Raw genomic sequence first — 13,848 nt, forward strand, 5'->3', positions numbered from 1 at the left:
CAATTCGTACCGGTTTTAAAAATATCTTCTCAAATATCTTGAATAAATATCTCATCATCCTTATCGCTCCACCTCATGCTTTCTCTCTCCTCACCCATCAGCAAATCCGTTCCCTTCCTCTCTTATAGCAAGACCCATTCCTTCATTCCATTGTCAATTTTCTCATCCTCTGAACGTTGCTTTCTTTCTTCAAACATTCATTCATTTCTTTTATTTGCCTTTTCTCCTCACTCACCCTCTCTTCGTTTCTTCTTGCTGAAGCACACCACCACCATCATGATTCATGAAACCACGTGGACAGCACCACAACACCACTACAACCATGCCATTTTCTCCTTCTCGGCCAAGGCTATTATCAAACCTTCTCCACTTCCAATTATTTCCAAGAAGCCATGCACGCAACCAGCCTTCATTCTCCCCTCTGTTTAACACAGCCGAGAGCTCCTCCATGAAAAAAAAGGGGACAATCACTACAAAGAGAAGGAGCCACGATAGCATAGGCACACTACCACCATCATCCTTATCTTCATCTTCTCATTTTATGGTAAAACTCCTTCTAGTTTTTTTATCATGTTTTTAGTCAATGAAATTTATTCTCTTAGTTTCCACACATAGTGTTTTCATTAAAGTTATGACTATGGAAATGATTCATTAAACTATGGTTTTTGTTTCCAAAAATGTTGAGTTCTTGTCTTTGTAAAATTTTCAATTAGAGCTTTTCTAAAGTGCTTTTACAAATGTTATTCCCCATCACCGGATCTATAGATTTCACCAATTAGTTTTTTAAAAAGTTGTTCTTTTTAGTTAAGTGACTTTGGGGTTTTAAGGATTTTAATTTAAGCCTTGATTAATTGTTTTTAAATGTTAAAAATGGCTTTGGAAGTGATTTGGGGAAAAAGAAAAATTTATACATATGTATGTAGACATGGCCGAGCCTATGACATGTGTTTTGGGTTTGGAAAATCAATTCTAAAACTTGTTTTTGTTTAGTGAAAATCATAAGTTAAGCTTGAGGACTAAAAGTTTATTGTGGGAAAACCTTAGAGCTAAAACGCAATATGTTTAGAAGTTTTGGGTTAAACTTGAGTTTTAAAAGTCTTGGGGTTTGTTTGATAAATTTATTAAAATTTGAGGACTGGTTTGCAAAATGGGTTTTCTTAAGAACCTTCCTTTAAAACTCACAAGTATCTTATCTTTGGACTTAAGTCCTTGAAACATAAAGCATATGCATTAACCTAAGTGAGTTAGAATGATTAGCTAAGCTTATTTTGGAACTTTAGATATGACCTTAGAGACTAAGGTTTAGCATATGTACTTATGAAGGGTACGAATAACGGGAGCGCTTGACGACGAAACCAAAGAACAAAAAAAGGAAGCGAGCCGACACGGGAAAGATGTGCTTAAGTTTGATTTTAATCTCAACTTGTATTGTAGGATTGAAGATTCAAGAAAGAGGGCATGTTTTGGCAAGAAAAATGGATTTTGAAGATGCACTGGGCGTCCAGCGGCCTCTAGCGGTGCCAGAAACCTTCCCCTGAAGTTATCTGGCCGCCCAGCGCCCTGTACTGCGTTTTTTCAATATAAAAAGCTTCTCTTAAGAATCTGGTGAAAAACACTTGAGGAGAATAGAACCCTAACAGAGGGAAACACTTGAGAGACAAGGAGAGAGGCTTAGGCGGCTAGAGAAGAGGCTTGGGTATCGGATTTGGCGGCAAGACATCGCGACGGTTTCGGTTCTTCTAATTCTTCTTCTTTATTTGTAAAGCTATCCATTTTCCCATGAAAATGGATAGTTAATCTCTCTTTTGTTGGGATTTGATGTAGTTGTATGATACTTATGCCCTCTATGTGATTCTCTTCAATATAAAGCATGTTTCTAGTTGTTGATTTAGTGGTTTTCTCTTGATCTTCATGCTATATCTTAGATTGATCACCTATGGTATTTTGTTTGATTCGACTTGTGAGCGGAAGCTACAATGTTTGAGTCCGAACTAGAGCTAATCACCTAATAATCTTAATTGCTAGACATAGAGTTATGTTTTTTAGTCACTAAACACCCAAACTTCATGATAACTTTCTTTCTTAATCATGTGAGACATCAATGTTTAGGATTAGAGAGTTATTGATATCCACTCATGCGAGACATCGATGACGTAGGGTTGATTTGGTGTAGATGAACCATATGCTTGAACATGTTATGTATTTGAATCACTAGAATGCAAAAAGGTCAAACAATGAAGTCTAATCCCAACAATTCCTCGTATCTGTTGTTTCTCTGTCATTTTATCTGTTTTCCTATTTACTTTCATGCATAAACAATCAAACTATTGTGAATCCATCATTTAAGTTTGTGAGCTATTGAACGACATAGTATTACACCTCCCTGTGGATACGACAAAACCCTTTACTATACTACAATTGAGTCTTGAGAGATTCAAACGTAGAGTGGTAAAAAAATCTTTCAACAGGCTTCGGCCGAGTGAACTTATTGAGACGTGTGTCTCCATTTTCTGAGAGGTTTCGGCTGTTTACTGGTTTCTGTCATTACTGCTTTCTAGTTGATATGACAGGGTTATGTTTTTCCAGCACTGAATTATTGATTCATCGCTCAATAGAGCTTGATGTATTTGTGCGGATATGGAACTGAATTGACGAATGCTTGTTGATATTAAGAGTAACATAGGGTTACTCTGTCTTGATTATTGGATTTGAAATTGTTGATATTTGTGCATATGCGCTGTTGGATTGTACTGTGTGGCCTTCGTGGCGTTATTATGTGGCAGATCAGTGGTTTTCGTTCCACGTGATTGTCCCGTCTTGCGAGACGCTTTTGATTTGACCGACTGTGTGGCCTTTGTGGCGTACTGTGTGGCCTTCGTGGCGTTATTAAGTGGCAGATCAGTGGTTTTCGTTCCACGTGATTGTCCCGTCTTGCGAGACGCTTTTGATTTGACCGACTGTGTGGCCTTTGTGGCGTACTATGTGGCATTCGTGGCGTTATTAAGTGGCAGATCAGTGGTTTTCGTTCCACGTGATTATCCCGTCTTGCGAGACGCTTTTGATCTGACCGACAGTGTGGCCTTCGTGGCGTTATTAAGTGGCAGATCAATGGTTTTCGTTCCAGGTGACTGTCCCGTCTTGCGAGACGTTTTTTATTTGACTTGTCTTGGTAGTAGCACATAGTTGTACTACAGGGCACTTATATATTGGGTTATATGGATTGATTTTATTGTGGAGGTTGTTGACATCTGATTGGATGTCATATTGTTGAGGTTATTGTTATCTGATTTAAATATTTGTTATTATGTTACTGATACCTGATTAAATCTATGTTGTTGATAGTTGATTTAAATCCATGTTGTTGGCGTTGTTGATATATGATTTGATTTCATGTTGTTAGATATATGTTGTCATCTATATTGAGATTAAGTTGCTAGCTTATGTGCCAAGTATGCACTTAAATTTGAATAGCATGATTTTCTCTTTTATATGTGGTAGTTGTATGGAGTTAACTCTTTCTGCTTGCTACTTGTTGTTTGAGCGCTTAACCCTATTAGGCGATGGAGGACTTTTGATGAAGCTTGACCTTGGAGCGAGTCAGAGATGAGGACTTGAAGGACAGTGGAGTACTCGAAGAGTAGAGTCGGGTTTAAGGCTAGAGCCTTGGGTTAGAGAGTTTACCGTTATTGGTTTAAGCTCGCATAATGATTTTAGGAATTTATATTTGAGGTTTCGGGTAGGTTCCGATACGTTGCTTTCCTGCGTTTCCCCGATGTGGAAATCGCAGGGAGTATGTCGGATTTTGTGGTGTCTTTGCATAGTGGAATCTTTGTTGAATCTGATTCTTGTTAAGTTCTGTAGGTTGTGTGTTTTCGTTTTACCCTCGGGTACTTGCCTTTTTCAAGGCTTGATGTAATTTGATTTGCAGTTGGGAGTATGCATGACATGTTTTGGAAATACTTTGAGAAGAAAAAAAAAAACATAGTCGCGTTTATAAATTCTTTTGGGAAAACATTGCATATTTATTTTAGTAGGTTGTTACCGTAACCCCTGAAATTCGGGGCGTTACAGGAAAGAAATTAGGGATTATTTAGTTCAGAAGTCCAGCATGTGTGTAACCAAATCAAAGATTTGAAACTGCGAAAATGAATAAAAAAAACACTCCTTTAACAGGAAAGCACCCGAGAAAGCAAACAGGAAAATGTGTAAGTTCTTACCTTCGGAATGGAATAGAACATGATTGGTGAGCTTCAGAGGAAAAGGGAGAAGGAAAACGGAAGACATAAAAGAGGGAGAACGTGCGACGCCATTAATGCTGGAAGAATGAAAACGGATGAAAAAGGAGATACCAAAACATCAGCGAAATACATAAGGAGATCATGATTGCTGGAGGATTTCAATGGTTAAGATTTGATCTGTAACTAATAACTTATTGTGAATCAACGGCTGAGATTCAATCCAAGTGAAATAAAAGACATTTTTACCAAAATATCAATGGTCAAGTTTCATAGTCTTTGAAATTATTTGTTGATTGACAGATTTACCCCAAGGCTGCAAAAACTCTCCCTTTATATAGTTTATAGATAGATAGATAGATGAACAAAATAGTTAGGTTCATTTTTAATTAAATTAAAGTAAAAATGCTTTTTTTATTTGGCGAAATTTAATTGTATGCATGTGCAAATAAATAAATAATGTATATAAACCTTTAAAACTTTTGTAAATTTACTGGACTTGACACAAACCACCCCACTCACATCGAGCTCACTAAGCGGTAAGGGCTAGCCAGTTAGATTTTTTTCATTCACAAGAGTTCAGATAATATTTTCTCTCTCAACATTCACGAAAATGACACTAATTATAATTATTTTCATTTATCAAAAATATTTTCATCCACTAATAAAATAATTCCCACCCAATATTCAATTTTTCAACTACTTATATTTAATTCTTTCTCAAATCAAATTTCCACGAGAAAATAATAATTTTCAAACATACATCACCTAAATTATCAATAATTTTATGATCTTGCATTATAATTTCAAAATCATATAATTTTCAAAATCAAATTGTATCGCTCGGGATTCTGGACCAGCTTACCATGATATCAGCGACGGGCTCCGAGAGTGTAACAAAGGCGGCCCAACACGAACAACCCATTGAGGAGCTTCAGAGAAGGTGGGGACGCGTTTAACTTTCCACGTAAGAGTAAGAGAGGTGAAGCCATGACCAAGTTTTTACTTACTTCCGAATTAAGCTTGCCAGCTATTTTATCACTTTGTTACCTTTCTATTATGTAACCGCGTCCATTTAATGTACCTAAACACTTAGCATGGATGTTCCGTACTACCGTACTAAGGCCTACTTGAGGGAATAAATGAATATTCTAGTAAACCCTAGCAGAGCATAAATGGAAACATGATGTAAAATATGGATATTCTTTCATTAATTGTCAAAAAGTTGTGTGGTACAGTGAGGGACCCCTTTATATAGTGGGTGTGATCCTTATCTAGAAGATTCCTTGATTTGGGTCTCAGAGACGAGGCTCAAATCCCAATACAAATAAGACAAAACTATCTTGGAACCACGTATCAGACGAGCGTCTCTTTGCTTCCCTGGTGGTAGCCAAGTCTTCTGTTGAGCCTTTCCTCACCCTCTTGATGAGTGTTTGGGCGAGCACATGATATTGTCAGGCCCGCCAAGTCCACAAACCCCAAGACATGAAGCTTAATGTTTGAGAGCTGAAGTGTCTTTAAGTTAAAGTGAATCTCGACACTGGGGTGGATAGACGCTCGCCCAGTCCAATGGTCGAGCGTCCATTTAATGTACCTAGACACTTAGCATGGTCGACCTTCCTACTATAAAAATAAGGTATTCTTTTCTCAGTGTAACTCAACTTTTATTGAAATACCATTCTAAGATCCTGCTTTTACTCAGCTTACTTAGTCTTAGGGTTCTTTTCGAGAACACAAATAACACACAAGTCAACCAGAAGTCAAAGTCAACTAACAAGTCAACATATCACAAAAGTCAACATTCAACTAATTATAATTATTTTCACGAAATATAATTATATTATTAAATAATAATTAACTACTGAAATATAAGGTCTTACAACATCATTAAGAATGTTTACTTTCAAAAAAAAAGATCATTAAGAACGCATAAGTTTATTGCACTGAGAACCTACAATCAGACGTTGACTTCGAGAAAAAAAGATTTTCTGAAAATCCTCTGAGCAAGGAGGTTTCTCAACAAACTAACCAGTTGGCCAAGGTCCTAACCACTAGATTGGTTAAAAAAGCTGCTGCAAGGCTTCATGAATTTGAAATCTGAGAGATGGCCTGTAGCAAAATCACATAGCTTTTCCAATGCCTGGAAGCTAGTTATCAGCCCAAAATTTCACACTCTTGCCATCGTCAATCCTCCAGAAAATGTTCTGATTAATGAAATCAGAACTAGCACAAATTCATCTCCAAACATTGGAGCAGTTTTTAGGCTTAATAAAATAGGGGATTAGGCCTTCACCACACTTGTATTTCACTTTGAGAACTTTCACCCAAAGAGTGTTCGGTCTTGAGCAAACTCTCCAATTCAATTTCATCATAAAAGCAAGATTAGTCTTCGTGGAGTACTTGAGGCCAAGCCTTCCTTGAGACATATGGGAACATACTCGATCCCAGGAGGCAATTGGATATCTTTCAAAGTCGTAGAATAAACTCTCATCTAACTCTATCGAAAGCTTTCTCAAGATCAATTTTAATAGCCATCCATCATGTTTTACCTCTCTTTTTGTCTCATAGAATGATTGACTTCTTGAGTAATGATAATATTATCACTACTTTGCATCTCTGGCACAAAACTACATTGGATAGGTCCAACCAGAAAATCCATTACTCTCCCTAACCTATTAGCCAAAATCTTGAAGACTACTTTGTAAGAGACGTTACACAAACTAATAAGCATCATCTATTTCATGTTGATTATAGGTTTCACCTTTGGAACCAACGTAATTAGAATCTCATTGAGGTCTTTTACCTTCGCAGGACTTGCAAAGATCTCTTTGACAAGACTACACAAAGCAGGCTCTACTATAACCCAACTATTTTGGTAAAAAATGTCCTGAAATTCATCCAGCCATGGGGCTTTAAAATTGTCTATATTAAACAAAGCAACCCTCACTTCTGAATTAGAGCACATGGAAGACAAGTTGTTCTTCTCATTTTAGCTGAGGAGAGGGAAATAACTTGTCAAACATTAAGGCTGAAACAAGCCCTCCATAGATTTTAGAGATTTATAGAAACCAGTAATCAATCTCTCTAGAGCATCCCCATCATTTGATCTAATCTACACACCTTCCTCGTTCGGCAAAACATCAATTCAGTTCTTCTTCCTTCTAACCATAGTGGTTGGTAGATGGAAATACCTAGAGTTTATATCCCCAAACTGCAACAACTTACACCTATATTTTTTATACCAAAGAACCTCTTCTTGGAAAAGAACATTTTGATACTCTTGCAAAAGAGAACTTGCAAATCCTTTAAAAAAACGGTTGCTACCTGTTGGTCAATCTGCAAGTGCACATAATTTACCCGGCTTTAATTTATCGAACCACAGGGAATTGTAATGTGAATTTGGTTTAAGATTCAAGTTCAAGGTTGGAAAGCAAATAAAATTCAGTTTTAAGGGTTGATTGTTAAGTTGATTAATTATAAATCTAACAAAGATAAGTGTGTGAAGAACAATGGTGAGCATGCCTTGGGTTCTTGCATAACTAATTCAGTTCTAATCAACCTATTCTATCCACAAAACTCCGAGTCTCTCCTTGATGCTATAATCTAAATAACTACCTATCGATGCCTCGCATAGGTAATACTCTCAAATCAAATGATAAGCCCAATTCCTTGTGTAGTTAAACAATTGTTTGAGGCATTAAGTTTTCAATTTCAGATCAACAAACCTCAACCCTTCCTCTATTCCTACAAGCAAGCATAGAAGAGGTAATCGCACAACAAGTCCCTAATCTATAACAAACTTCCGTTCTATTATAGAAAAGCATAAAGCTAGCACGCGTTCTAACATGAAACATAAAACATGGATATGGGATTCAAGGGTTTACTCAGATGATTGATGAATAGAAATAGGAATTAAGATTAAAACATCATAAGACTTACCAAGAACCCAAAGGAAAAGGGGTTTAGCCAAGCATGGCTATAGAACCCATACAAGAAAGAAAGGATGAAACCTGGAACATGGACTTGGAAAAAGCTTCTCCTCAAGCTCCAGAGCCTAACCTTACTTCTAACTTAATTAAGAATGTATAGAAATGACAAAAGTTACAAAAGAAATGACAAAAAGTCAATTTATAAACAATCTGGGCGACCTAGGGCGCTCAAGCGCTGCCCTGGGGCGCTTGAGCGCCCATATGGCAGAAACAAACAAGAAGCTTCTGGAGTGCTGGCGCCTGGGCGCTCAGCCCCCAAACATAAAAACTTTCCATCTTCTCTTTAACTCCTTTTGAATGCTTCCATCAATTCTCCTAGACCTTTGACCTTCCTTCTTCATCAGTTACCACCTGAAGTACTTAGAGCCCAAGCTAAGGAATAAAATCAAGAAACTCAAAGGATTAAAAGCACTAAAGTCCTCACAATTAAGTGGAAAACAAATGCAAGTCCTAAACTTACTTAAAATGCAAGAAAGGTCCCTATAAAACTACAAATTTACGAAAACAAAATAAAAACTCAAAGAAAGATAAAAATGCATGATAATGCATGAAACACTACATGAGACTCAAAATAAACTACGAAATGACCCTAAAAACACTACTAAACTAAGGTCATCACACCACTATACTCAACGACAGCTCGCCCTCGAGCGTAAAAAAAACTCGCTTGCCCTCAAGCGCAAGAAATGCTCCCAAAACAAGTGCTCTCAACATAATACTTATCACAAAAACCGGGGATATAGAATTTACAGCTGGTTCCAAAAGAAAGACACAACAATCCACTTTATGTAACTGAGTAAGGATCCTCCAGGGAAATTTTATGGTGAAGGGTCAAAGATGGGCCCTTGTGGACTCACACCAACTCTATCCTTAAGAAATACTCGGAAGACCGAAGTCTCCTCCTCTATTCCCCAAGCATGCAATCACTCATCCCCAAAAGAAAACCAAGTATTCACAAAAACATTTTCCAAAACCAGCACAAGCTAGAGAGCATAACTTCGGGCGAAAACATGTGAGTATAGGGAAGTAAAGACCCAAAAACAACTCTAACTTACAATGCATGATCAAACAGACAAACAAAACCTACAAAGGAAAAATATGCAAAAATGCATGAGCTAAACTAAGGGAAAGAGTCGACCTCCTTTACCAATTCAAGCACGGAGGCTATAGAACCGCCTCCCGCTATAGAATCGCATGCTCACTCCTCCTGCAAAATGCAACAAACAAACAAGCGAAATAAAAGAAGACTTGAGTTGACTATCAAGAAGACCTAAGTTATAGTCCTAGGTGGACTCTCATTCCTTTGATGTTAGGAAGGAAATTCCTTACCATCAATCTTTCTTCCACATGTGCAAGGTAGGAACCTTGCACAAAACCTTTGGGGCAACTCCTCCCATGAGAGGGTATCATCTAAACCATCGTACCAAATCCTTGCTCCCCCTTTCAAGGAGTGAGGGAAGAGCTTAATCATAAGTTCATCACTAGTCACACCTTCCATATTTACAAGGTGACTAGCCTGAGTGAATCGGGCCATGTGGGCTTGGAAATTCTCATCTTTAGACCCCCCATACTTGTTTTCACTAACAAACTTGATGAGAGCTTGGCTAAGCTCAACATCTTTTTCACTTACCTTGGGGGTCTCTCCCGAAGACCTGGACAAGCTTTTGATCATATCACAAACAAAATCATCATTAAGGTTAGTTTGTGAAATAGGATTGAAAACCGAAAATCTTACCTTGTCCTTACCAACTCGGAGGATGAGCTGACCCTTATCAACATCAATCTTAGCCCTACCAGTGGCTAAGAAGGGTTAACCAAGAATGAGAGGAATCTTTGCACCCTCCTCCATATCTAGCACCACAAAATCAACTGGGAACACGTACTTATCAACCTTAACCATCACATCTTCAATGATCCCATAAGGTGTTTTTAGGGATCGGTCCGCCATTTGTAAGGAGAGAATGGTCGGGGTGACCTCTCCTAAGTTCAGCCTTCTAAACATGTTAAGCGGCATCAAGTTGATGCTCGCTCCCAAATCACACAATGCTTCAACCTTCGACAAACCCTCTATCTCCACCGGAATAGTAAAGCTTCCGGGATCTCTCCTCTTCCTTGGCATTTTCCTTTGCAAGATTGCACTACACTCCTCGGTCATCATGATAGTTTCATCAATCTCACTCAACTTCCTTCTCTTATTTAAAATGTCCTTCATGAACTTAGCATAGATAGGCATTTGTTCCAAAGCATCGGAAAAAGGGATATCGATATGGAGTTTCTTAAAAACATCCATAAATTTTGAAAACTTTTTATCCAAATAGTTTTAGCCAATGCTTTAGGAAATGGGACTTTGCCAAGTTCAGGAATATGATCATTCATCACTCTAGTTTTAATAGGAACATTCCCTTCCTCCTCAACTATTTCCTCATTTTTTCTCCCTCTGCTTTCTTTTCTAACCCCTTCAACACTCTACCACTTCTAGTAGTCATAGCAGAAGCACTTCCTTGTTCGGAATTTGGGATAGTATTGGAAGGAAGTTTACCTTGAGGCCTCTCGGTGATTTGCTTGGCCAGTTGGCCAAGTTGGTTATTCAAGTTCTTGATAGCCACCTCTTGGTTCTAATAGTTGTTCTCCATGCGGTTGATGAAAGTCTCAACCAACTCCTCCAAACTCTTCTTGCTACTACCACGATCAACTTCACCTCTCTCTTGTGGCTTCCTTGAGGGTTGGCCTTGAACACCTTGATTAGTCATTGTACAAAAATTACTAACATGAGGCCCTCCAATAGTCACACATTCCACCTTCGCTACTGTAGCACCGACCAAATTGGTCGCCTTTATGTGATTTTGAATCTCCGCCACTCGTTCAGAGAATTGCTTGTTGGAGGCCAAGAGCTTGTCATAAGCTTCAACTTCAAATATACTCCTTCGGGTTTGGCGATCATTTTCAGAGTTCATGGCTCTCGCTGCCATCCTTTCTATCAAGTCGTACCCCGCTTGTGGGGGAAGAGCATCGAACTCCCCATTTGAAGCCGCATCTAGGCCAAACCTCCAAGAGTATTGTAGGCCATCATAAAATGTTGCAACCAATTCAGCTTGGGTGAGATTGTGTTGAGGGTATTTCCTCAAGAGCTTCTTGAAGCGCTCCCAAGCTTCATAGAGATTCTCTTCAGCGGTTTGCACAAAATTCATGATGTCTTTCTTCAATTTCCTCAAAAGAGATCTTGGGAAGAACCTCGTTGTGAATTTTTCTGCAAGGTCTTCCCAAGTGGTTAGACTCCCTTGAGGTTGTGAATTTAGCCAATCCTCTGCTGCATCCTTCAAAGAAAATGGGAACATGCTCAACCGTATTGCATCCGAGGGAACATTAATCACCCGATAAGTGTTACAATTACGGATGAACCTCTCCATATGAGCATGAGGGTCTTCCGAGGAACCTCCGCCATATTGGCTTTGGCTCACCAAGTTGATGAATGCTGGTTTCAGCTCAATGTTCCCTACTCCCTCGGGGAAGACAATGCTCCCGGGGTAGTCATAACTAATGGAGCAAGAAGTGAGTTCCCGAAGAGATCGGTTGGCTTCCTCAGCTTCTTGCTCACTCAATCGGAGGGTGATACCCTCTTGGATCTTTGCCTCAATATGGGCTTGCATCTCTTCCTCCGTCATATTGCCACCCATAGCGGTGTCTCCCGTGAGACTAACCTGAAAATGATTCTAAAACAGGGAAAGATCAGTAGCACCAATTCCAGACAAGTTATAAACGAAAAATAAAACCACAAACTAAAAACTTAAACCAAAAACCACAAACCACAAACAATTCCCTGGCAACGGTACCAAAAACTTGTTGGTCAATCTGCAAGTGGACATAATCTACCCGGTTTTAATTTATCGAACCACAGGGAATTGGAATGTGAATTTGGTTTAAGATTCAAGTTCAAGGTTGGAAAGCAAATAAAATTCAGTTTTAAGGGTTGATTGTTAACTTGATTAATTATAAATCTAACAAAGATAAGTGTGTGAAGAACAATGGTGAGCATGCCTTGGGTTCTTGCTTAACTAATTCAGTTCTAATCAACTTATTCTATCCACCAAACTCCGAGTCTCTCCTTGATGCTATAATCTAAACAACTACCTAACGATGCCTCGCATAGGTAATACTCTGAAATCAAATGATAAGCCCAATTCCTTGTGTAGTTAAACAATTGTTTGAGGCATTAAGTTTTCAATTTCAGATCAACAAACCCCAACCCTTCCCCTATTCCTAGTAGCAAGCATAAAAGAGGTAATCGCACAACAAGTCCCTAATCTATAACAAACTTCCGTTCTATTATAGAAAAGCATAAAGCTAGCACGCGTTCTAACTTGAAACATAAAGCATGGATATAGGATTTAAGGGTTTACTCAGAAGATTGATGAATAGAAATAGGAATTAAGATTAAAACATCATAAGTCTTACCAAGAACCCAAAGCAAAAGAGGTTTAGCCAAGCATGGCTATAGAACCCATACAAGAAAGAAAGGATGAAACTTGGAACATGGACTTGGAGAAAGCTTCTCATCAAGCTCCAGAGCCTAACCTTACTTCTAACTTATTTAGGAATGTATAGAAATGACAAAAGTTACAAAAGAAATGACAAAAAGTCAATTTATAAGCAATCTGGGCGAACTGGGGCGCTCAAGCGCTGCCCTGAGGCGTTTGAGCGCCCATATGGCAGAAATAAACAAGAAGCTTCTGGAGTGCTGGCGCCTGGGCGCTCAGCCCCAGCGCTTGGGCGCTCGGCCCCCTGACATAAAAACTTTCCATCTTCTCTTTAACTCCTTTTGAATGCTTCCATCAATTCTCCTAGCCCTTTGACCTTCCTTCTTCATCAGTTAGCACCTGAAGTACTTAGAGCCCAAGCTAAGGAATAAAATCAAGAAACTCAAAGGATTAAAAGCACTAAAGTCCTCACAATTAAGTGGAATACAAATGAAAGTCCTAAACTTACTTAAAATGCAAGAAAGGTCCCTATAAAACTACAAATTTCGAAAACAAAATAAAAACTCAAAGAAAGATAAAAATGCATGATAATGCATGAAACACTACATGAGACTCAATAAAAAGACTCAAAATAAACTACGAAATGACCCTAAAAACACTACTAAACTAGGGTCATCACACCACTATACTCAACGACAGCTCGCCCTCGAGCGTAAAAAAAACTCGCTTGCCCTCAAGCGCAAGAAATGCTCCCAAAACAAGTGCTCTCCACAGAATACTTATCACAAAAACTGGGGGATATAGAATTTACAGCTGGTTCCAAAAGAAAGACACAACAATCCACTTTATGCAACTTTCAGACAAAGAAGAGTGTAGAGTCCATCATGAGAAGCATATAGATCTAAAATCCTTGGATGAGAGAAATATTTAGTGTACTGAGCACACAAGCAGTTCATAGGTTCTGGATATCATTCACTCAAGAACAACAGAGGTCAAACATGCACAAATTCAAAGAGACTTCACAAGGGTTGACATGTTGGCTATGTGAAGTACAAGGTGGTTGGTCCCTAAGGATGACTAAGGCTTCAAAACATATTGAGTGTGGTCCAATTAGTAACCCCAGAGCTTTAACATCAAACATCATTTGCA

At 38.6% G+C, this 13,848-nt stretch overlaps 1 non-coding gene across 1 annotated transcript; it reads left to right on the forward strand.

Annotated features, from left to right (window-relative positions):
• The first annotated feature begins 11,323 nt into the window (after window positions 1-11,323).
• On the forward strand, window positions 11,324-11,430 carry LOC130721591 (small nucleolar RNA R71). The gene has a single exon (XR_009013519.1). It is a non-coding gene; the product is annotated as a small nucleolar RNA R71 (small nucleolar RNA).
• The last annotated feature ends 2,418 nt before the right edge of the window (window positions 11,431-13,848 follow it).

This window comes from Lotus japonicus, chromosome 5 (assembly GCF_012489685.1).
Source record: "Lotus japonicus ecotype B-129 chromosome 5, LjGifu_v1.2".
Classification (NCBI taxonomy): Eukaryota; Viridiplantae; Streptophyta; class Magnoliopsida; order Fabales; family Fabaceae; genus Lotus; species Lotus japonicus.